The sequence below is a fragment of the Eptesicus fuscus genome, chromosome 1 (genome assembly GCF_027574615.1).
Source record: "Eptesicus fuscus isolate TK198812 chromosome 1, DD_ASM_mEF_20220401, whole genome shotgun sequence".
NCBI classification, from domain to species: Eukaryota; Metazoa; Chordata; class Mammalia; order Chiroptera; family Vespertilionidae; genus Eptesicus; species Eptesicus fuscus.
Window position 1 is genome coordinate 44086445 of NC_072473.1, and position 26052 is coordinate 44112496.

At 39.7% G+C, this 26052-nt stretch overlaps 1 pseudogene; it reads right to left on the minus strand.

Annotated features, from left to right (window-relative positions):
* Window positions 1–22899: 22899 nt before the first annotated feature.
* LOC114228989 (ferritin light chain-like) lies at window positions 22900–23418 on the minus strand (annotated as a pseudogene).
* Between the last annotated feature and the right edge of the window lie 2634 nt (window positions 23419–26052).

The following is a 26052-nucleotide window of genomic DNA, read 5'->3' on the forward strand; positions in this document are numbered from 1 at the left end:
ATGCATTGGACCTCTAGTATGTTATAAAACACTATGAAGTGTTTAGTGCATAAGTTTCACACATCTTTTGTTAGTTTTTGTTGTTAATGCTCACTCAAGAATATTTTTCCACTGATTATTTTTGAGACAGTGGGAGGGAGAGAGAGAGACAGAGAAAGAGAAACACTGATGTGAGAAAAACACATCATTTGGTTGCCTCCCGCCAGTGACCCAACCAGGGGTGGGAATTGATCCTGCAACTGAGGTATGAGCCCTTGATCAGAATCATTGAACTTGGGACACTTCAGTCTACCTGGCTGATGCTCTATTCACTGAGCCAACTGACTGGGCTCTTTTGTTAAAATATTTTTAAAGGATTTCATTCTTTTTTATACTGTTTTAAATAAAAATTATTTTCCTGATTTCATTTTTGGGTTATTTTTAGTACATAGAAAAATAATTATTTTTGTGTGTTGATCTTTAATCCTGCAGCCTTGCTAAACTGAACTGATTTAATAGTCCTAATAGTTTTTTTTTAGAGGATTCCTTAGGATTAGAAATTTCTGTATTTAAGACTGTATCATCTGAAAGTAGGGATACTTTGAATTCAACCTTGGCATTCTGGGTTTATTTCATTTCATTTCCTTGCCCTCACTAGAAGTCCTGCAAAATGTTGAATAGAAGTGATAAGAGCAGGCATGCTTGTCTTGTTCCTGGTCTTAGGGGGAAAGCTTTCAGGCTTTAAGACCATTAGTATAATGCTAGCCATGTTTTTTTTAAATATACATACTCTACCAGGTGAGAAAGTTTTTTTCTATTCCAAATTTGTAGAGTGTTCTTATCATGAAGGGGTGTTGAATTTTGTCAAATGTGGGTTTGTTTTTTTTTAATCTCTTGAGTTTGTCTTAACTTTTTGTATTTGCTAGAACCTCCAGTATATTGTTCAATAGAAGTTGTGAGAATGGTCATCCTTGTCCTATTTCTGATCTTAAGGGAAAAGCTTTCAGTCTCACTGATAGGTATGGAGTATACCTACTCTCAACCCCACTACCAAAAAAACAACCATGTGTAAATATTTCACAATCTTATTGAAGGTTTGTTTATGTAGCCAAATTTCATACCATTTTAAAAATTACTTTGGGTGCATAACCAAGATAGCAGTGTAGGTAAACACCTGTACTTATAGCCTCCCACAATCACAAAAAAATTATAAGTAAAATAAAGAACAAGAGGATAGAAAATAGCAGCCTAATAGGTAGCAGTGCTGTGCACCTCCTCTTAGGGCCAGGCCAGAAAAGCAACTAAATCAGAGAACATCCATCCTGAATTATTAAGTTAGAGACAGCTGAGGAGACAGTTTTTGACAAGGAAGGGCAGAGGACACCTAGAGAACGCTGCATGCCAGCCATGACTTTCATGGAAACACCACCGTGCCCTTGCAGTGAGTGGTACAGTAACTCCCAGTAAGTTCCCAGAGGTCTGCGGGGTGCGTGTTGCAAGAGTGAGCTCCTGCACCAGGCCTCCTCACCAACCCGCTGGGACACAGCATCCTGGGATCTGGCTCCAAGACCCCACAGTGAATGCAAGCCAGGGGGCACCCTGTTCCTCACCACCACCCCAGAGCCAAGAACCATGCTGCTAGCCTGACCCAGAGCCACCCTGCACCCGCTCCACCCCCAGCACCAGGACCTGCTGTTGAGGTGACCTGGAGCAACCCAGGACACACCACAGAGGAGCTTTGACTGTGCGACCCAGAGCAACCCATGCCCACTCCACCACAGCACCTGGGACAGTCCTGCCAGGGACATCCAGAACAACCCAATACTCACCTCACTCCGGATGACAGGGGAGCGCAATCTGAGTGACACAGGGCAACCCGCAAAGGCCCTATGCTGAGGAAGGTGAATTGGAGCAACCCAGCACAGGTCTCACACCAGGCTACAAGAAAGCCAGGACTGTGCGACCCAGAGCAACATGCACCCACTTTTCCTTGGCCCCTGGGAGTCCTGTAGGGGATACCCAAAGCAACCTAGCACATGCCACACTCCGGGCCATAGGAAAGTATTGCCAGGATGACCCCAAGCAAGCCAGTGTGCCCAGGCAGGGGCAGCAGGGCCCTGCCACAAGTGCATTGCCAGAGGGACATAGGGTGCCACCCTGCCTCAGGTGTCATGGCTGCACAGCAAATTGCATGCCAGAGGGCTCTGGGTCCTCACAGGGAGTCACACATCAGAGGAACTGTGCACCCGCTCCCACCACCCTGAGCATCTGAAGTAGACAACTGAGGGACCAGATGCATGGGAAAGGGGAATAAAATGCAGAAGAGACTATATAGATGTGAGATTCAAGGCAGACACAGTCGATAGGCCAATGATTTCTAGACCATTGCCCTGAGAGATATTCAACCTCTCAAACCCCAAGCAGTGTGCCCGGGGCCAGAAGAAAGAGCAAACATTGGAAGAAAAATAAACAACCACCAAAGGAAAGGAAAGGAAGAATTGCCAGAAAAGGAACTAAATGAAACAGAGGCAAGCCATAGGTCAGAAAAAGAATTCAGAGTGAGGGTCATATAGTTCCTAAACCAGCTAGTTGAGAAAATCAACTTATGTAGAATCAAGAGGAAATCAAAAGTGATACAGATACAATAAAAAACACAATTGAAGTTTCCAACAGTCGACTAGGAGAAGCAGAGGACCAAATTAGTGAGTTAGAATATAGGGCAGAAAAACACACCCAACCTCAACAGCAATTGGAGAAAAATAATTAGAAGGCAGGAGAGGCTAAGGGAGCTTTGGTTCAACATGAAATGAAGTAATCATATCTAATAAAGAGGGAATATGCTAACTGACCCTCATGTTGTTTCAAAGATGGTGGTGCTCACAGCCAATAAGGAGGGAATATGGTAATTGACTGCCATGCCCTCAAAGATGGCAGTGCCCACAGCCACAATATGGCTGCACCCAGTCCCCTCAGCCCCACCAGAGTGACAGGCACACAGCAAGGCTGGGCCCGCCCCCAGCAGGCCCAGCCGCTCCACACACCTACCTCTGGAGTCCCTCAGTCCTCTCAGCCCTCCAGCCGCCCAGGGCCGGCACTAGGCACAGTCAAGCCTCAGATGGCGGCTGCCCAGCCAATACTCAAGGCACAGGCAAGCCTCAGATGGTGGCTTCCCAACTGCCCAGAGCCACCCAAGGCTCAGATAACCAGGGCCAGCCAAGGCTTGCACTGCCGGCAGTGACAGCAGCAGAGGTGTGATGAAGGGGTCACCTTCCCCGATTGTTGTGTTGCCTCCTGCCCCTGAGTGCTCCCGGACTGTGAGAGGGGGCAGGCCAGGCTGAGGGACCCCCCTCTTGTATACATATAATAGGGGTTCCAGAAGGACAAGAAGAGGAGCAAGGATTAAAAAACTTATTTGAAGAAACAATGACAGAAAACTTCCTTGATTTGGGAAATAAAAAGACATACAAGCACAGAGAGTTCCAAACAATATGAACCCAAAAAGACCCACACCAAGACACGTTGTAATTACAATGGCAAACATTAATGAAAAAGAGAGAACCTCAAAGGCTAAAGAGAGAAACAGAGAGTTACCTACAAAGGATCTCCCATTAGATTATCAAATTATGTTTCAAAAGAAACAACAAGCCAGAAGGAAATGGAATGAAGTATACAAAGTGAATCCAAGAATATTCTAACCAGCCAGGCTATCATTCAAAATTGAAAGGGAAATCAAGAGCTTCACAGACAAAAAAGGTCTAAGGGAGTTTATTACCACCAAGCCAAAAATGCAAGAAATGCTAATGGGACTGTTGTAAAAAGAAGAAATAAAAATTGAATAAGGAACACAGGCATAAAGAGCAAAAATGACTACAAACAAGTACCTATCAATAATAACCTTAAACATGAATGGACTAAATGCTCCAAGCAAAACACATAAAGTGGCTAAGTGGATAAGAATAAATGAACCATATATATGCTGTCTACAAGAGACACAACCCAGACAAGGGACTCACACAGACTGAAAGTGAAGGGATGGAAAAATATTTTTCAGGCAAATGGAAATGAAAAAAAAAAAAAAGCTGTGGTACCAACACTTATATCTGACAAAATAAACCTCAAAGTGAAGGCAATAACAAGAGATAAGGAAGGCCACTTCATAATACTAAAGGGATAGATATAACAAAAGGAAATAACTCTGGTAAACATATATGCACCAAATTCAGAAGCACCCAAATACATAAAAAACTTCTGGAAGATATCAAAGAGATTGAAAGTAATACAATCATAATAGGGCAATTTAATACCCCATTGACATCACTATATAAATCTTCTAGACAAACAATAGGTGAAAAAACAGCAATCCTAAACGATTCACTAGATCACATGAACTTACCAGGTGTACTAGTTACTAATGCGGATTTTTTTCAATAGATGGAATTACACATATGTTAATATACAGTATATGTGATTTGATATGTATGCTATTTTGTTGTATCGACAACAGGCTTCAAAACTTCATACATCAAATTTCCTGAAGGTGTTAACATCATAGATATTTTTACAATTAAAAATGTCGAATTTTGTGCCAAAAAAAAGAGCTTTGCGGGAAGTTTTAATTCATTATTTTGAAGAAAAGTGCTGCTGAAAATTATCATATACTTCGGGAAGCTTATGGTGAACATGCTTCATCTCAAGATACTTGTGAACTCTGGTTTAAATGCTTTAAAAGTGATGATTTCTATGTGAAAGACAAAGAATGTCCAGGTCAACCGAAAAAGTTTGAAGACCAACAATTACAAGCATTATTGGATGAAGATGAGGGTCAAACTCAAAACCAAACTTGCAGAAAGATTAAACCTTGCTCAGCAAACAATTTCAGATCATTTACAAGCAATGGGAATGATTTTAAAGTAAGGAAAATGGGTGCCACATCAACTGAACAAAAGACAAATGAAAAACCAAAAAGTCATCAGTAAAATGTTGCTTCAACTGTACAAAAGAAATTCTTTTTGCATCATATTGTGACTGGCAATGAAAAGTGGATTTATTTTGAGAATCCAAATGCACAAAATCATGCGTTGATCCAGGTCAACCATCAACATCAACTGCAAGGCCAAATCGCCTCAGAAAGAAGACAATGCTCTGTGTTTGGTGGGATCAGGAAGTTATGGTGTATTACAAACTTCTAAAACTTGGTGAAACCATTAATACTGATTGCTACTGACAACAGATAATCTATCTGAACCATGCTTTGATTGTAAAACGACCAAAATGGGCCAGAAGACACAGCGACGTAATTTTGCTTCATAATAATGCAACATCACACATTTCAAAACCAGTTAAAGACATGTTAAAAGATCTTGCCTGGGAAGTATTAACCCACCTGCCATATTCAGCATACCTTGCTCCTTCAGATTACCACTTTTTCCAATCGATGGCACACGGACTTTCTGAGCAGTACTTCAAAATGTATGAAGTGGGAAATTAGGTTTCTGAATGGTTTGCTTCAAAACAAGAAAAGTTCTATTGGGATGGTATCCACAAATTACCTGAAAGATGAGGGAAATGTGTAGCTAGTGATGGACATTACTTTGAATAAAGCACTTTTGCTGTTTCTCTTGAAATTATCGTGTTTTCTTTGATTATAAAATCTGCATTATTAACCGGTACACCTGGTAATCAACATCTTCAGAACTTTTCACACCAAAGTGACAGAATATACATTCTTCTCAAGTGCACATGAGACATTTTCAAAGATAGAGCATATATTGGGACACAGGCAAACTCTATTGAAAATCAAGAAGATTTAAATCATTTCAAGCATCTTCTTAGATCACAATGGCGTAATATTAGAAATAAACTACAATAAAAACAATCACAAAAAGTCAAAAATTTGGAGGCAAAATAGTATGTTATTAAACAGTCATTGGGTTACCAAAGAGATCAAAGTAGAAATAAAAAACATCCTGGAAACAAATGACAATAAAAACACAACAATCCAAAATGTATGAGACACAGTGAAAGCAGTCCTGAGAGGGAAGTTCATAGCTTTACAGGCCTACCTCAAAAAATAAGAAACAAAAACAAGAAAAAGTGGTAATAAATTATCTAATTCTATAACTTAAAGAATTAGAAAACCTCACAGTTAGCAGAAGGAAGGAAATAATAAAGCCCACAGTGAGCAGAAGGAAGGAAAAGCCCACAGTTAGCAGAAGGAAGGAAAGAATAAAGATCAGAGCAGAAATAAATGACATAGAGACAAAAAAAATCAATGAAACCAAGAGCTGGTTTTTTGAAAGGATAAACAAGATTGATGAACCTCTAGCCAGGCTCACCAAGAAGCAAAGAGAGAGACCCAAATAAACAAAATCATAAATGAAAGATGCAAAATAACAACAGACCCCACAGAAATAAAACGAATTGTAAAAAAAAAAAATATATTATGAACAGCTCTATTCCAACAAACTGGTCAACCTAGAAGAATTGGACATATTCCTAGCAAAATATGACCTTTCAAAATGAAATCAGGAAGAAAACAAAATCTGAATAGGCTGATAACTATGGAGGAAATTTAAGCAGTCATCAAAAAACATCCAGCAAACAAAAGTCTTGGGCCAGCCTCCTGATGTCTCGCAGTGGACACTGGACCATTCACGGATACTGGTGTCAATGACTAAAGAAAGGAAATGGGGTCAGTTTTTAGTGATGTTCCTAATCATTGAATTCTGTTCTATCTTAAATTAAGAGAATGTTCCACAAGCCATAAGCCTGAAGGGTTGGCCCTGCGCGCGCGCGCGCGCACACACACACACACACACACACACACACACACACACATGAGAGTGAGAAAAAAGCCACAAACAGGCTGTTTTCTTAACTGCCCAAGTGAAAATCAAGTCCAAGAAATTACAATAGCTGTCAAGGAAGGAAATAATGGTACAAATCTTTTTCTGTCTGTCCAAACTATTTGATCCAAGTGAAAACAAACAAGCAAAAAGCTATGGAACCTGCCATTAGTATTGTGGTCTATTTTTAAAAGATGAAAGGCACATTGATGGAAACACACACAAAAAGGAAAATGTGGCACAAAGGCAAAAGAAAACTCCCATACTTTCCTCAAAATGGAGTTTGCAAATAATGTCAGGATCCATCTTTGCAAAAACCAGTGATTTCCACAGTCAGCCCGTTGTAGCCAGCAGAAATTTCTGATCCACAATGCATGGATACCTTCTAAAATAAAAAGGAAAAAAATCATAAAAACACAAACTTTTTAATTCAAAAATAAAGTTCTTGTAAGGTAAATAATGTATTTAGCATGAAGCATGAATTATATTCATATAAATATAGAAAATAGAGAAAAGGCTATGCCTCTAATGTTTAAGCCCTTAGGCTTAGAGGTTCTTTGGGTTTTGTTTTGTTTTGTTTTGTTTTGTTTTGTCCCGCCCCCCAATTATTTTGTTTTGGTTTTTTGAAGCAAGTGTTACAAGGTTTAACCTTTTTCAGGGACAAATTCTGACTGTTGGGGAACTAACTGCAATATAAAACTATCTTCATGTTTCCATAGGGCCTGCCTTGTCTTCACTTCATCCCCAACCTCCTCTGATTCTCTGTGGAAAGTGTGTCCTTTCCTCTTGTCTGGACATGTTTATCATGACACAATAATTTGAGGGCAAACTTCGTAGTGAGTGTGTATGATAAAATTGAGAGAATTAGGGGACGCTGACTAGGGAAACCATCACCGCAATTTGGTCCTAGGAAAAAGGCAGTGGATAATGATGCAAATTCGCCAGGAGAAGGGAAACACACTAATGGGCCTTATTAGATGAGGGTGTGAGTTAGGGGTCATGCGAAGGGGGAAGCGACACAGGTATCAGAAGAACCAGCCCCACAGTTTTCCTGTGACTCCCTATCATGGTGGGAAGGAGGGGCCAGCCATCTCTACCATCTCCGCACACGAACCAGCCTGGAATTAAGCGAATCTGGATTGTGAGAGCGAAATTTAGACCACAGGACGATGCCCTGCAGCCCAGAAACTCCTGTTCTCTTTGCCTAAAAATGATTGGGGGAGACCCAAAGAGATACCTCTAGAAGAATGTGATCTTCCACCATAATGGGGGGAAATGGTAAAGCACCAACAAAAACACCCACCACTGTGGCTCAGGATATGATGGAGAGGGATGGAAGTGGGTCATGTTGATTTTTAAAAACGGGCCAGTGTGGAGCCTGGGGGCCAGCACCAGGCAGTCAGGACCTCCGTCAGCGGGGCAGGGAAACTGCTGCGTGCCTGGCGCTCAGCTTCCTGTGGCTGCTGATGAGAGACCCTGAAAAAGACACCCATACACCAGGTCAACTTCATTATCTGAACTTGAAAACTTTCAACATATTCAGTCAGGGGAGAGAAGGGAGAAAGTATGTAGTATCTCACCCAACATTCGACACCCCAAAAGCCATGCACAAAAACTTTTGCACCGCAAAGAAAACCATCAAAAAAGCAACAAGAAAGCCCACTGCATGGGAGAACATATTTGCCAATGATATCACTGATAAAGGTTTAATCTCTAACATTTACAGGGAACTCATACAACTTAACAAAAGGAAGATAAACAACCTAGTCAAAAAATGGGCAACTGACCTAAATAGATACTTTTCAAAAGAAGACAGAAGGAAGGCCAAGAGACATATGAAAACATGCTCAAAGTCACTAATCATCTGAGAGATTCAAAACAAAACAACAATGTGGTATCATCTCACACCTGTCAGAATGGCTATCATCAACAAATCAACAAATGACAAGTCCTGGCGAGGATGCAGAGAAAAAGGAACCCTCTTGCGCTGCTGGTGGGAATGCAGACTGGTGCAGCCACTGTGGATAACAGTATGGAGTTTCCTCAAAAAACTAAAAATGGAAGTCCCATTTGACCCAGTGATTCCACTTCTAGGAATATATCCCAAGAAACTAGAAACACCAATCAGAAAGGATATATGCACCCCTATGTTCATAGCGGCACAATTTACCATAGCTAAGATTTGGAAACAGCCTAAGTGCCCATCAGCAGATTAGTGGAGTAAAAAACTGTGGTATATCTACACAATGGAATACTATGCTGCAGTAAAAATGAAGGAATTCTTACCATTTGCAACAACAGGGATGGAGCTTGAGAGCATTATGCTAAGTGAAATAAGTCAGGCAGAGAAAGATAAGTATAACATGATCTCACTCATTTATGGAATATAATGAACAACATAAACTGATGAACAAAAACAGATCCAGACACAGAAAAACATCGAACAGAATGTCAAACCTCAGGGAAGGTAGTCGACGGTGGGGGTAAGGGGGAGAGATCAATCAAAGGACTTATATGCATGCATATAAGCCTAATCAATGGACACAGACAACAGGGGAGTAAGGGCATGCATTGGGGGGGGTATTAATGGGGGAATAAGGACACATATGTAATACCTTAATCAATAAAGACATTTTTTTAAAAAGCCATGCACAGCTCGGAAACCCAAGGGACACTGATTTGTGTTGTCACCTGATCAAGCCCAAGTAAACCCCTCCCTCCCCAGGTAAAATGTAGACTTCCCTCCAGAAAGGCAGATACAGGTTCAGGACTGTTTCTGGCAAGGGAGGGGGGTTCTTCCAATTTAAACCCCCTTCAGTGGGCTGTCTCTCCTCATTTCATTTTTCTAAAGGAGCAAAGACCTCTTTTAGAAAATAATAAAATGCAATGTGTGTGTGGGGGGAGGGGGAAGAAAGAAAAACTGGTAAAAATATCTAATTCTACAACTTAAAGAATTAGAAAGAGAGCAACAAGAAAAGCCCACAGTTAGAAGAAGGAAGGAAATAATAAAGATCAGAGCAGAAATAAATGACATAGAGACAAAAAGAAATCAATGAAACCAAGAGCTGGTTCTTTGAAAGGATAAACAAGATTGATGAACCTCTAGCCAGGCTCACCAAGAAGCAAAGAGAGAGACCCAAATAAACAAAATCATAAATGAAAGATGCAAAATAACAACAGACCCCAGAGAAATACAACGAATTGTAAAAAAAAAAAAAAAATACTATGAACAGCTCTATTCCAACAAACTGGTCAACTTAGAAGAATTGAATTGGACATATTCCTAGCAAAATATGACCTTCCAAAATGAAATCAGGAAGCATAAAAAATCTGAATAGGCTGATAACTATGTAGGAAATTTAAGCAGTCATCAAAAAACATCCAGCAAACCAAAGTCCTGGACCAGATGGCTCCACAGGGTAGTTTTCATTCAAAGAATAACTAAAACCTATCCTCCTCAGACTATTTCCAAAAAATTCAAGAGGAAGGAACACTTCCAAGCTCTTTCTATGAAGCCAGCATTACCCTAATCTTTAAACCAGATAAAGACACTACAAAGAAAGAGAATTACAGGCCAATATCTCTGATGAATGTAGATGCTAAAATCCTCAACAAAATTCTAGCAAATCTAATCCAGCATTACATTAGACAGGTCATACACCATGACCAAGTGGAATTTATTCTAGGGATGCAAGGATGTTACAATATCCACAAATCAAAAAATGTGACACGTCACATAAACAAATTGAGAGACAAAAATCACATAATATGAGTTGATGCAGAAAAAGGATTTGACAAAATCCAAAACCTTTTCTTGATAAACACTCTCAGCAAAGTGGGAATAGAAGGATCATACCTCAACATAATAAAAGCCTTATATGACAAACCTCTAGTGGGCCCTGTACTGTAATATGAGGCTTTCTCTCCTTGTCTCTGCTTCTGCTCTTAAGGCTTACTCCAGTACTTCCACATCTCTTCATCCTTAAGCAGTCCAGGCTACATATCTGTAGCAGTCTACTCCCTGGTATCCTTTCAATCTCTCCACCTCTAATTCAATGGGTTTACCATTTTTTTACTGTGACCTCCAGTAAGAAATAGGTTACATTATAGCTTAGTAAATATAAATGTATATATTTATTAACTGAAACAAATCTAATGATTCAATACTTATGCTTACTAGGAGTGATGCCCTCTGATATTTCCTATTATATTAAAAATGTTTTGTGGCAAAAAAAATAAAGATTTTCTAAAATAAATTAATAAATTACATTGGATTACTGGTTTCAAGAGGTAAAACACAGGCTTAGTTCAAGAAATAAACATTTATCATATAGATACACATAGTAAGTATCGGGGATGAACAAACTTTCTTCTATCCTCCTGGTTTGCCGGAAACCAATCAGTTTAACTAAAAGAGAGATGTTGACAGGAAGCCAGGAAGGCTGGTCAACAACCTTAATTGCTCTAACCACTCACCCTTTAGTTGAGACATTGTTAGCTGAAGCAGCCTCCACCTTTGTTTGTCCCATGTAAGTTTCTGTTATTTCCTGCCTAAGGGCTACATGTAAGTTTCTGTTATTTCCTGCCTAAGGGCTACATGTAAATTTCTGTTTATATTGCCTAAGATGTTTTCCCCAAAGCCTCAATAAAAGGGATGGCAGGGCCAGAGCACTCAGTAGTTCTTCCGCTAGAGTTGGACTACCAACTGGCCCCCCATATCGCCAAATTACATTTCTTCGAGTCTCTTTTCATTTTTGTGTGGCCCTTCTCTAGAACTTGAACCCTGAACCAGAACCCTGAACCACGCGGGACGTGAAAGGGATTCCTACATTCTGACGCCTACCGAGGGACTTCTGGAGGAGAAGGTATTTTTCGCCTAAGAGCAAAGGAAGGAAAAAAATTACACCGAGAAAAGGTGTGGATAATTCACCGGAAAAAGGTGAGGGAAGTTCACCACACACAAAAGCCCACGGCCAGCTGCAGAGTCATGAACTATAAGTAGGGTGGGAACATCTTTTTCAGCCAGGCTAATGAGGAAGAATTAGATTATAAATATAAAGAAAACTTTATTATAGAGTTTTGGTTTGCATGCTTAAAGAATGTGGTTTCCTGTTCAAATTGGAAACTTGATTGATATTTGGAGTTTAAAATCTGTAGTAAGAAATGAAACTCCAGTGCTGAAACCGCCTCTGGTGCGGAGAAGTTCACAGGTGGCAGGAGAGGGCAAGGCTATCTGCTCTCCCACAATGAGATTACTTAAGGTTTCATTTAAAAGTTATAAAAGAACTCGCAGAGAAATGCAGATCTTGGCCAAGCGAAAAAGAAAGAAAAAATTTGAGATCTGTCTTTATCAATTAAGCATGAAAAAATGTGTGGCCAGATCTGTTGCTGATGCTTCCCCCAGAGTAAGCAGGGTGGGGAAGGAAAGGAAGACACGTGGAGATCCAATATGGAAGCCCACTCTCCCAGTATGCTAAGGAATATGGTAATTTGCATTTGAATGGCTACAAACTTCCTCCAAACTCGCAGCAAAACATTTTCTTGGAAGTTTGCTTAATTATATAAATAATAAAGTTAAAGGTTTAGATATTTTGAAATGACAAAATGCTAAATATTTCACTTGCCAGCTTTACAGGTTCAAAGTGCAAATTAAATTAGGAGAAATTATATAGTTGTGGTAATTTAAATGCCTAAAGTATAAGAACTTATTTTTGAGAAAATAAAAATGTTGTGTTTTCTCTAATAATTAGGAATTCAAAATAACTTGCTTATTATTGGTCTAATTAAAAAAGAGGATTAATTCTGTGATCCCAACAAAAATTTTATATGCAAAAACTAGTTTAAAATCCAATTGATATCTTAGGATAATTATAAAAAATATTATTATCTTTAAATTATATATGGATATATATATTTGATGGGTTTTTTCCATGTTAAAATTTCAAGGTCTTAACAGAGATGATTCTTGGAAAGCTCCAAGGGCCCGGAGTAATACAAGAAATTTATTCTCTCTTCTAAAAGGAAATCTTTTAAAACAGATCTAATATACTCAAAATTGCATGGAAAGCCTTATCAAATAAAAATTAATAAATATACTTTAAATGTTATGAAGGTTTTGGGCCCCAAAAAGGGCAAAACAAAGTAACTAAATAATTGACAGCTATTTTCAAATTGAATTGCCATGACCTAGAGCAAAGAATATCCTTACATGATATTATTCTACAATGTAATTATTGTAAAATATCACTGGTTCTTCTGTCTGGTCTAATAATCAAATAGACATGAGACAGATCAGCAAGAGAACATAACTGAATTTAATACATACATATGTATGGGAATCCTGCATACATGAGAAAGTCACAGACCCCATATGCATGAGAGGTTCAGAGATGGATAGAGGAACCCAGGTATATAAGACATCCCCAGCTAAGGACAATGAGGTCATGCACATTTGGGATCTTGAAAAGGTCATTGCGGGATGATAATAAGAGCAGATGTTTAGTAAATAAAAGATTTCCCTGCCATATAGGTGATTCAAAAAGACACTGTGGCTGATGTTGTCTTATTATAAGCCAGGCCCACTATTCAAGTTCTTCTAGGTAGTGCTAGGGAGAAACAGAAGTTCCTCTGGAGCTCAAAGCCAAAGTTTCCTTTAGCTCAAAACAATCCACATACCAGAGACACATTCTGGGGTGACTTGTCTCGAGTCCCCACAGTTCTGCAATCAAACCAGTTTCAGTCCTGAGAAAAGTTCTTCATTTCAATTAAATTTGTGTCTCATCTAGGAAGTTGGTTATACAAAGTTAAGCTTCTGATGAAAGCAATCAGGTATATAGTAAGAGGCATCTCTATGGAACAAAAGAAAAACAAAGGTTAATGATAAGAGCAGACTATAATCCCAGTTTCTAAGTTTTGAAAGCAGGCACTTGACAGTTTGAAGTCCACCTCGATTCACCTTCACATGAAGTTAAGGCAGGCAGAGAGAGTCTGATAGATTCTCCTGGCCTGCCCCTTGAATGACTCGGGCAATCTTTCTGCAACAGGCATGATAATTGTCCATAGGTGACCCTTGTGGTGATTTCTCTAACATCTACATCCATCAACTTGTCACACTTTTTAAAAAATGTATCTTCATTTTTGAAAGTATTACAGATGTCCTCTTTTTTCTCCTTTAACCCCTTCTATTCCACACACCCTTATAGCCCCACCCTCCCACCCCCACCAGGAGGCCTTCACCACACTATTTCCTGTGTCCCTGGGTTATCCCTGGTTTATGCATGCATACATACAAGTTATTTTGTTTAATCTCTTCCCACACAACTTGTCCCATTTTAGCTTGCATTGTCTCGGGGAAAAAAGAGCAGTTTTGGTTCTCAGTGGTTAGAAGTCAAAAGATGGAAAACTAAAAATGTTAGTTTGGAGGTTTTCAGCGAAATATTTTTTTAAAAAAAAACTAGAAAACTTCAGGATCCAGTCCTGTTTATTGGTAGAAATCTTAAAAACAATAAACATACAAACTCAAAAGAAAAGGAAGAGCATTAAAATTGAATATCTACAAGGGTATATTATAGTTTGTATTCAAAGAATTTTTCTCTCTAAAATCACCCTCATTTTTTTGTCAAAGATAGCCAAATTAGGGCTAATTCACTAGTTATTTGTATAAAGCCAAAAAGAATAATGATTAACATCCGAGGAGTGGCAGCCCTGTGCAGCCCGCCCCAGTCCAAGGAGCAGCAGCCACAAACAGCCCACAACCTTCTGACAAGCAGCAGCTGGATGAGCGACCCACCCCCATCCAAGAAGCAGAAGCCACACATGCAGCTCACTCCTATACAAGGAGCAACAGCCGCGCAAGCAGCCCATCCCCAGTCTGAGGAGCAGCAGCCGCATGCAGCCTGCCCCTATCCAAGGAGCAACAGCCTCGTGAGCAGCACACCCCCATCTGAGAAGCAGCAGCTGTGTGAACAGCCTCCCCATATCAGCCAGAGGAGACATCACTGCTGCGAACAGTACCCACGAGAGGAGTTGCTGCCAACTGAGGTGAAGCCACTGCCATGACCGCATGGGGAGCAACTGCAGCCCAAGGGGGCCTGCCACCCAAGGACCAGCCCCTGCACGACTCGATGTCTAGATCCATCAGTGAGAAGAAAAAGGGTAGACAAAGAAACCCCCAAAGGAAAGAAAAGGAAGAATCCTCAGAAAAGCAGCTAAGTGAAACGGAGGCAGGCAATATGTCAGAAAATGAATTCAGAATAAGGGTCATACAGTTCATAAACTGGATGGATGAAAAAAATCAATAACATATGTAAGAATCAAGAAGAAATGAAGAGTGATATAGCTGCAATAAAAGACACCATGGAAAGTTTCAACAGTAGACTAGGAGAAATGGAGGACTGAGTTAGAAAATTAAAAGACTAGGATGCAAAACACACCCAAAATGAACTGCAATTCAAGAAAAAAATTAAAAGACAGGAGGAGAGCCTAAGGGAGATATGGGACAACATGAAATGAAGAAACATACAAATAATAGGGATGAAAGGACAACAGGAAGAGGAACAAGGGATAGAAAACCTATTTGAAGAAATAATGTCAGAAAATTTCCCTGATGTGGGGAAGAAAAAAGTCACACAAGCACAGAGAGTCCCAAACAAGGTGAACCTGAAAAGAACTACACCAAGACACATCATAATTATGATGGCAAATGTTGAGGACAAAGAGAGAATTTTAAAAGCTGCAACAGAGAGACAGAAAGTTACATACAAGGTATTTCCCATTAGATTATCATATGATTTCTCAACAGAAACACATCAGGCCAGAAACAAATGGAAGGAAATTTACAAAGTTATGCAAAGCAAGGGACTGAATCCAAGAATACTCTATCCAGCAAGGCTACCATTAAAAACTGAAGGGGAAATCAGGAGCTTCACAGACAAAAAAAAGGCTAAGGGGTTTATCACTACCAAGCCAGCAATGCAAGAAATGCTAAAGGGAATGCTGTAAAAAGAAGAAATAAAAAGGGAAGAAGGAACACAGGCACAAAAAATAAAAATGGCTACAAACAAGTACCTATCAATAATAACTTTTAACATAAATGGACTAAATGCTCCAATCAAAAGACATTGAGTGGCTGAATGGATTTAAAAAAATGACTCATATTTATGCTATCTACAAGACACCCACCTCAGGAAAAGTGACTCACACAGACTGCAAGTGAAGGGATGGAAAAATGTCTCTCAGGCAAATGGAAATGAAAAAAAGCTGGGGTAGCAATATTTATATCCAACAAAACAGACCTAAAAGTGAAGGCCTTAACAAGAGATAAGGAAGGCCACTTCATAATACTAAAGGAATCAATACAACAAGAAGATATAACCCTGATAAACATATATTCACCCTATGCAGGAGCAAACAAATACTTTAAAAAAAAAAAACTTCTGGAAGATATCAAGGGAGAGATTGACAACAATACAATCATAGTAGGGGAATTTAATACACCACTGACATCACTGGATAAATTCTCTAGACAAAAAAGTCAGCACAGAAACAGCAGTCCTAAAAGACTCACTAGATCTGATGGACTTAATTGACATCTTTAGAACATTTTACACAAAGCCATGTAATATCAGGTCTTCTCAAATGCACATGGGACATTTTCAAAAATAGACCACATATTGGGTCACAAGCAAAGTATCCCCAAATTCAATAAGATTGAAAGCATATCAAGCATCTTCTCAGATCACAATAGCATAATATTAGAAATAAACTACAATAAAAACACTATAAAAAATTCAAACACTTGGAAGCTGAATGGCATGCTATTAAACAAATAGAGGTCCAGTGCACAAACTTCATGCATAAGTAGGGTCCCCAGGCCTGGCCAATGATCAGGGCTGATTGGGGCCTTCTGGCTGCCAACTGGGGCCTTCCTTCAAACTGTGCCGCCCTCTAGTGGTTAGCACATGTCATAGTGAGTGATTGAACTCCCAGTCTCCTGGTTGAACTCCTGAGGGGACACTTTGCATATTAACCATATATATATGAATGATTGGGTTACCAAAGAGATCAAAGAAGAAATTAAAAACATCCTAGAAACTAATGACAATAAAAACACAACAATCCAAAATTTATGGGACACAATGAAAGCAGTGCTGAGAGGGAAGTTTATAGCTTTACAGGCATACCTCAAAAGCAAAACACACACACACACACACACACACACACAAGAAAAAATGGTAGTAAATCATCTAACTCTACAACTCAAAGAATTAGAACGAGAGCAACAATAAAAGCCCAGAGTGAGAAGGAGGAGATAATAAAGATCAGAGAAGAAATAAATGACATAGAGACCCCCCCCAAAAAAAAAAATACAAAAGATCAATGAAAACAAGAGCTGGTTCTCTGGAAGGTTAAACAACATTGACGAACCTCTAGCCAGGCTCACCAAGAAGCAAAGAGAGAGGACCCAAATTAACAAAATCAGAAATGAAAGAGGCAAAATAACAACAGACCCCACAGAAATACAAAAGATTATTAAAAAATACTATGAATAACTCTATTCCAACAAACTGGACAACCTGGAGGAAATGGACATATTCCTAGAAAAATACAAACTTCCAAAACTCAATCAGGAAGAATCTAAAAATCTCAATAGGCCAATAACTATGGAAGAAATTGAAGCAGTCATCAAAAAGCTTCCAGCAAACAAAAGCCCGGGGCCAGATGGCTTCACAGGGGAGTTTTAACAAACTTTCAAGGAAGAACTAAAACCTATCCTCCTCAGACTACTGTAAAACATTCAAGAGGAAGGAACACTTCCCAGCTCATTCTATGAAGCCAGCATCACCCTAATACCAAAACCAGATAAAGACAACACAATCAAAGAGAATTACAAGCCAATAACCCTTGTGAACATTGATGCCAAAATCCTCAACAAAATTCTAGCAAATCGGATCCAGCAGTACATCAGAAAGATCATATACCATGACCAAGTAAGGTTTATCCCTGGGATGCAAGGATGGTACAATATCCTCAAATCAATAAACATGATACATCACATAAACAAATTGAGAGATAAAAATCACATAGTCAGGGAGGAAACAAGATGGCAGCATAGATAAACACCTGAACTTGCTGCCTCACACAACCACATCAAAACTACAACTAAAAGACAAAATGGATATCATCCAGAATGTCTCGAAGGCTGGCTGACTGGAATGTATACAACTAGAAGGAAAGAGAAAAGCACACTGAGACTGGGAGGAGGTGGGGAGGTGCAGAAGTGAAGTGTGGAGGTACAGACGTGAGTGTGGAAGCAGGCTGACAATTGGGTACGCTGTTGTCTTTTTCGGTCGGGAGGGAGATACAAGCTCCCAAAGCTCTGAACTCCAGTTCTGGGCAAGACTCTGGGGACCCAGACTCATACGGGGAGAAACTGGAATGTCTGGCATCTGGTCGGAACAGGAGGGTGGCATTCTCTCACAGGTGCTTGCAGCAATCATTGTTCCTGCATGGTGCCGCGGGACACAGAGACCCAGGGACCTCTTCAGGGCAGGGCTGATGGTCAGCCATTGCTGTTTGCTCCACCCTGAAGATTCCATGAGACACCCCCCCCCATCCAATTTATAACCCCACACAAGCTGTGCACAGAGGTTTTTGCATATGAATGGCCTGGACTTTTGCAATCTAAAACCTAGCAAACTGCAGCTGGGTCAGAGAGCCCCAGAGCCTCCAAACGAAGGCCCATGGCTGAACAGCAGCCTGCAGTGCTTCACAGCTGTGCCAGCACCTCCAAACCCCACACAAAGAGTAGGAATCTGCATATCTCTCTATAGCTCCTGCTGGGTAGCTTCAGACAGTGGCTAACTTTGCACCTCCATGTAGATCCAAGAGCCAGTGTACCCAGTGGTCAGAGTGAGACCATCCAGTTACAACTCTTCACATCCATAAAAAACACACTCAGGGGCAGACTCGGTGAGCACCAAAGCCCCACTGAAGCAAGTCTTGCCCCATAACGGTGTCTCCAGCACAGAAGTTCTCCCATTGTAGGCACAACTGATCCCCACAGCCAATTGGCCTGGAGATCAATTCCTCCCAGTGATACCAATAGCAATCAAGGCTTAACTACAACAAGACTGTTCACACAACCCACAAATGGGTGCACCAAGAGTGTCCACCTCAGGTAATTTGGGAGACTTAGCCACTGGGCCCTATAGGACACTTAGCACACAAAGCCACTTCTATCAACACAGGGAATCAGCCAAAATGCAAAGACAAAGAAACAGGTCACAAATGAAAGAAATGGAGGAAAGCAAACTACTGGATATAGAGTTCAAAACCACAGTTATAAGGTTACTCAATAATCTTCTAGAAACCTCCAAGATATTTAGTGAGACCCTCAATGATATAAAAAAGAACCAACTAGAAATTAAGCATACACTGACTGAAATAAAGAATAATATACAGAGATCCAACAGCAGACTACGGGATCCCAAGAATCAAGTCAAAGATATGAAATACAAAGAAGCAAAAAACACCCAATCAGGAAAGCAAAAAGAAAAAAGAATCCAAAAATATGAAGATAGTGTAAGGAGCCTCTGGGACAACTTCAAGTGTACCAACGTCCGAATCATAGGGGTGCCAGAAGAAGAGAGAGAGCAAGATATTGGAAACCTATTTGATGAAATAATGACAGAAAACTTCCCCTACCTGACAAAAGAAATAAAATTACAAGTCCAGGAAGCACAGAGAACTCCAAACAAAAGGAATCCAACGAGGACCACACCAAGACACATCATAATTAAAATGCCAAGAGCAAAAGACAAAGAGAGAATATTAAAAGCAGCAAGAGAAAAACAGTTAGTTACCTACAAGGGAGTACTCATACGATTGTCAGCTGATTTCTCAAGAGAAACTATGCTGGCAAGAAAGAAGTGGCAAGAAATATTTAAAGTGATGAATAGCAAGAACCTACAACCAAGATTACTCTACCCAGCAAAGCTATCATTTAGAATTGAAGGTCAGATAAAGAGCTTCACAGATAAGAAAAACTAAAGGAGTTCATCATCGCCAAACCAGTATTATATGAAATGCTGAAAGGTATTCTTTAAGAAGAGGAAGAAGAAGAAAAAGGTAAAGATAAAAATTATAAACAACAAATACATATCTATCAAGTGAATCTAAAAATCAAGTGAATAAAAATATGATGAACAGAATACACTGGTAAAAGTAATAGAATCAGAGGCATAGAAAGGGAGTGGACTGACAAATCTCAGAGGGAAGGGAGTGTGTGGGGGTGCAGGAGGAGACTGTACAAAAATCATACATCTATGGATGAGGACAGTGGAGGGGGGGATAAGGGCAGAGGATGGGGTGAGAACTGGGTGGAGGGGAGCTATAGGGGGGGGAAGAGGAACAACTGTAATAATCTGAACAATAAAGATTTATTTTTTAAAAATCACATAGTCATATCAATTGATGCAGAAAAAGCATTTGAAAAACATCCAGCACCCTTTCTTGATAAAAACTCTCATCAAGGTGGGAATTAAAGGATCATACCTCAACATAATAAAAGTCATATATGACAAACCTAAAGCCAACACCATACTCAATGAGCAAAAACTAAAACCATTTCCCCTAAGAATAGGAACAAGACAGGGATGCCCACTCTCACCACTCCTGTTCGACATAGTACTGGAAGTACTAGCCATTGCGATCAGACAAGAAGAAGAAATAAAAGGCATCCAAATTGGAAAAGAAGTAAAACTCTCTTTATTCGCAGATGACATGACACTGTACAAAGAAAACGTTAAAGACTCCATCAAAAAATTATTAAACTTAATAAATGAATTCGTCAACGTAGCAGGATACAAAATTAATGCCATGAAATCTATGGCATTTTGATATACCAATAGCGAACTTACAGAAAGAGAGACTAAAAAAGCAATCTCGTTTACCATTACACCAAAAAAATTAAGATACCTAGGAATAAACTTAAGGAGGTAAAAGTCCTGTATGTGGAAAACTACAGGACACTGAAAAAAGAGATAGAGGAAGACATAAATAGATTTAAGAACATACCCTGTTCATGGATTGGTAGAATTAACAGCTTTAAAATGTCCATACTACCCAAAGCAATCGATAGATTCAATGCACTCCTCATTAAAATACCAATGGCATATTTCACAGACCTAGAAAGAATTCTCCAAAAATTCATCCAGAATAATAATAAAAAAAAGACCCTGAATATCTGCAACAAACCTGATAAAGAAGAGCAACGTTGGGAGGATCTCAATACCAGATTTCAAGCTGTATTACAAAGCCACTGTTCTCAAAACAGCCTGGTGCAGGCACAAGAAAAGACATATAGATCATTGGAATAGAATAGAGAGCCCAGAAATCGACCCAAACCACTATGCTCAATTAATATTTGTCAAAGAAGGCAAGAACATACTATGGAGTCAAGGCAGTCTCTTCAATAAATGGTGTTGGGAAAATTGGACAGACACATGCAAAAAAAAAGAAAAAAGAAAGAAAACCACCAACTTACACCATACACAAAACTAAACTCAAAATGTTTAAAATACTTAAACATAAGACGGAAAACCATAAAAATACTAGAGTAATCCAAAGGCAGCAAAATATCAGACATATGCCAAAGCAATTTTTTTACTGATACTGCTCCTAGGGCAATGGAATCTAAAGAGAAAATAAACAAATGGGACTACATCAAAATAAAAAACTTTTGCACAACAAAGGAAACCATCAACAAAACAACAAGAAAGCCCACTGCATGGAAGAACATATTTGCCAACGTTATCACCGATAAGAGTTTAATCTCCAACATTTACAGGGAACTCATACAACTTAACAAAAGGAAGATAACACAATCAAAAAATGGGCAATGGATCTAAAAAGATACTTTTCAAAAGAAGACAGAAGGAAGGTCAAGAGACATATGAAAACATGCTCAAAGTCACTAATCATCTGAGAAATACAAATCAAAATGACAATGCAGTACCATCTGACACCTTTCAGAATGGCTATCATCAACAAATCAATAAACGACAAGTGCTGGCAAGGATGCAGAGAAAAAGAAACCCTTGTGCACTGCTCGTGGGAATGCACACTGGTGCAGCCACTGTGGAGAACAGTATGGAGTTTCCTCAAAAAAACTAAAAATGAAACTCCTATTTAACCCAGTGATTCCACTTCTAGGAATATATCCCAAGAAACTAGAAACACCAATCAGAAAGGATATATGCACCCCTATGTTCATAAGGGCACAATTCACCATAGCTAAGATTTGGAAACAGCCTAAGTGCCCATCAGCAGATGAGTGGATTAAAAAACTGTGGTACATCTACACAATGGAATACTACGCTGCGGTAAAAAAGAAGGAATTCTTACCATTTGCAACAGCATGATGGAACTGGAGAGCATTATGCTAAGTGAAATAAGCCAGTCAGAGAAAGATAACTATCACATGATCTCACTCATTTATGGAATATAATGAACAATATAAACTGATGAGCAAAAACAGATCCAGAGACAGAGAAGCATTGATCAGACTGTCTAACCTCAGAGGGAAGTTTGGGGAGTGTGGGGTAAGGGTGAGAGATCAACCAAAGAACTTGCATGCATGCATATAAGCCTAACCAATGGTCACAGACAACAGGGGGTAAGGGCATGAGTGGGGGTGTGGGTGGGCAATGAGGGGATAAGGACACATATGTAATACCTTAATCAATTAAGACAAAGAAAGAAAGGAAAAGAAAACCGAATTTGGGGAAATATTTACTAAGATATGTGAAACAAAGTATAAAAATATTCTTATGTTTATGAGTCATTCCCCCCCACCAAAAAAAAAAAAAAAAGAATAGTGATTGACGACCACACAGGCTATTTAATTATTTATTTATTTTGCTGCAAAAACTTTGTTTCCATTTGTTCCAATGCATGAGAGAGCTTCACGGTGGTTAAAAGAATGGCTTGTAATTTCAGGGAAAGGCTCAGGCAAAAGCCAAACATCAGGGGATTGCAGAGGGGCTCCTCAAAGGCCTCTGAGCTCCAAAGCCTCCTAGTCATGCTTGAGGGTGAGCCTTTCAAAGAGATACTCAACCAGCCCAGCCTGGGGACCAGCCAGCCTGTTGAGGTTAGTCAGGTGGTCGCCCATCTTTTTGATGAGTGAACTTCATCCAGGAAGTGGTTCTCCAGGAATTCACAGAGATAAGAGTCTACATGGGTAGAACCCTGGGTATGGAACTCCAAAAGGGGCTGGTTCAGGTTCCTCTCCATGGCCATGGTGGCTTTCATGGTGTCGTTTTGTCCCACTCATCTTGGGAAGACTTCAGCACGTCCTGGAACAGAATGCAGCCACCATGCTGGTTTTGCAATTTTAAGAGATGCTCAGCACCCTCACACTTTTTCCCACCAACTCTCAAAAGAAGTATCCCACTCTCTCAAGAGCCACATTATCCCTGTAAAAATAGAACTCCAGAGGGAGGGAGGTATAGAAGGTCCCCAGATGCAGGTTGACCAGGTGGTTGACAGCAGCATCCACGTTGGTGGAATAATTCTGAAGAATTTGGGAGCTCATGGTTGTTCTGCAATAAGGAGTTAAGGTAAAAACAAACAAACAAAAAATGGTGTGTTAGCTGGTCTAGGAGGTGGTTCTGAAAGTGGTGACTGGATAAGATGCTGGAGAGTGGCCGGAGGCTGGAAGAAAGGGTGTCCCTAGGTCAATTCCATCCAAACACTGTTGAAGCAAGAGACAGATCAAGGACACTGAGAGTACTATCCACACAGGCTCTTTTAAATCAACTTTTCTGCAATTTTTTCATCAAGAACCTTCAGACTGAACCTTAAAAGGCTTCCCTAGGCCTGAAAAAGCAACAGATGTTGTCCCCAATACATATAGATTTAGGTAGATTTCTCTCTTCTTGAGGTCCCCAAAACATCCTGAGGTTCCTGCAATTGCCAAGAAGTGACATTCTTTACTCGCATAATAAAGATGCTGGTAACCAGGTGAGCAAGCTACCAGGCCAATATTTTTGAGAGTTTTTATTGGCTTCCATACATCACTCTTCATGCCTTAAAGTCAGCTGGTCATGATCTGAGTCTATGCATCTCTCTCAAAGATGACATTCCAGTCAAAGTCTTGGTAATAAAACCAGTTTCCAATTCTGTCCTGTTATAAAGAGACGTTACATCACATTCATATCGGACTTACACAAACAAGCATGTTGCCATGAAGATAATAATATTCAGTCACTGAGTGGGTCCTAATTCTGGAGGAATCAGGTAGAAAAATTAAAATAAATATTTCAGTTCTGCTTATAATGGCATAATTTAACAAACTGCTAATTCATAGGTAGTTTAAGAGAAACAAGTTTCTTCTCATAAAAATTTTAGCCATTTTTACCAGTTCATTTTGTCCTGTGGAATTAGACTTGTTCTTCTTAAATCCAGGTGTTTTTTCCCTTAGTTTTGTTGACCTTCCTGATATTTGAGGGTGACTGGGTTAGTGATAATTCCAAGAAGATTGCAGGGCTGTCCATCAAGGCTCACATGATTTGCTGTTTGATATAGGTGTCTCGATCACTAGAGATTGTGAAAGGTAATCCCCAAGTGGGAAATAATTTATTTGTCACTGTGAGGGCATGAGACTCATGTGCCACAATCTGATACACATGTTCATTCATTTTAGTGTGTCCCTCAGTTTTGGTGATAGACACCTGATGTCAGGACATCTCAGATTTCTAGCAGTTTCATATAATTTCTGGAACAATTATTACATTTACTTATATAAATACAACATTAAGAAGGATCAGTGTTATTTTTACTTTTAAATATTTTTAATTAATTTTTAGAGAGAGAATAAGGGAAGGAGAGAGATGAACATAATCAATCAACTGCTTTCTGCATGCCTCTTACTGGGGATCGAGGCCACAACCCAGGCATGCACCCTGACTGGGAATCCGACAAGTGAACTCTTGGTTACTGGGACAACACCCAACCTCGAAGCCACATCAGCCTGACTGTTATTTCTTATTTGTCAATGCTTCCCACATAATCTCAACACACCAAAATAAACCTAACTAGTTTATTTTTTCCAACTAATTTATGTTATTTTATTTATTTATTTATTAAATTAGTTGGGGTGACATTGGTCAACATGAACATATAGGTTTCATGTTGGAATTCTATGTTACAAAATCTGTATATTGTACCATTTGCCCACCACCCAAATTCAAATATTCTCCTGTCACCTCACATTAGGACCCCCTACTCCCCCCACCACCACCTTTCCTCTGGCAACCACCATACTGCTGTTTGTGTTCATAAGTTTCAGTTTTATATCCCACATATGAGTGAAATCATATGGTTAGTAGCTTTTTCTGACTTATTTCACTTAGCATAATGTTTTCAAGGTCCATCCATGTTGCAAATGGCACTATTTCATCCTTTCTTATGGCTGAGTAGTATTCCATTTTGTATATGTACCACATCTTCTTTATCCAGTCCTCTATCATGGGTCACTTTGGTTGTTCCATGTCTTGGACACCATGAATAATGCTGCAATGAACACAGGGGTGCATATATATTTGTGAATAAATAATTTTGAATTTTAATGGTATACTAGTATACCCAGGAATGGGGTTGCTGGATCATATCATAGCTCTATTCTTAATTTTTTGAGGAATCCCAAGACTGCTTTCCATAGTGGTTGTACCAGTCTACATTCCCACCAGCAGTGAATAAGGTTTCCCTTTTTTCCACAACTTCTCCAATACTTGTTATTACTTGTCTTGTTGGTAATGGCCACTCTAACAGGTGTAAGATAGTAACTCATTGCAATTTTTTTTATTTTTTATTTTTAATATATTTTATTGATTTCTTACAGAGAGGAAGAGAGAGAGAGATAGAGAGTTAGAAACATCGATGAGAGAGAAACATCGATCAGCTGCCTCCCGCATACCCCCTTACTGGGGATGTGCCTGCAACCAAGGTACATGCCCTTGACCGGAACCGAACCCGGGACCTTTCAGTCCGCAGGCCGACGCTCTATCCACTGAGCCAAACCGGTTTTGGCTCATTGTAATTTTAATTTGCATTTCCCTAATTGCCAATGAGGTTGAACATCTTTTCATATATCTAATGGCTTCTTGGGAGAGGTATATTTTCAGATCCTCTGCCCACTTTTCTTTTTATTGATTTCAGAGAGGAAGGG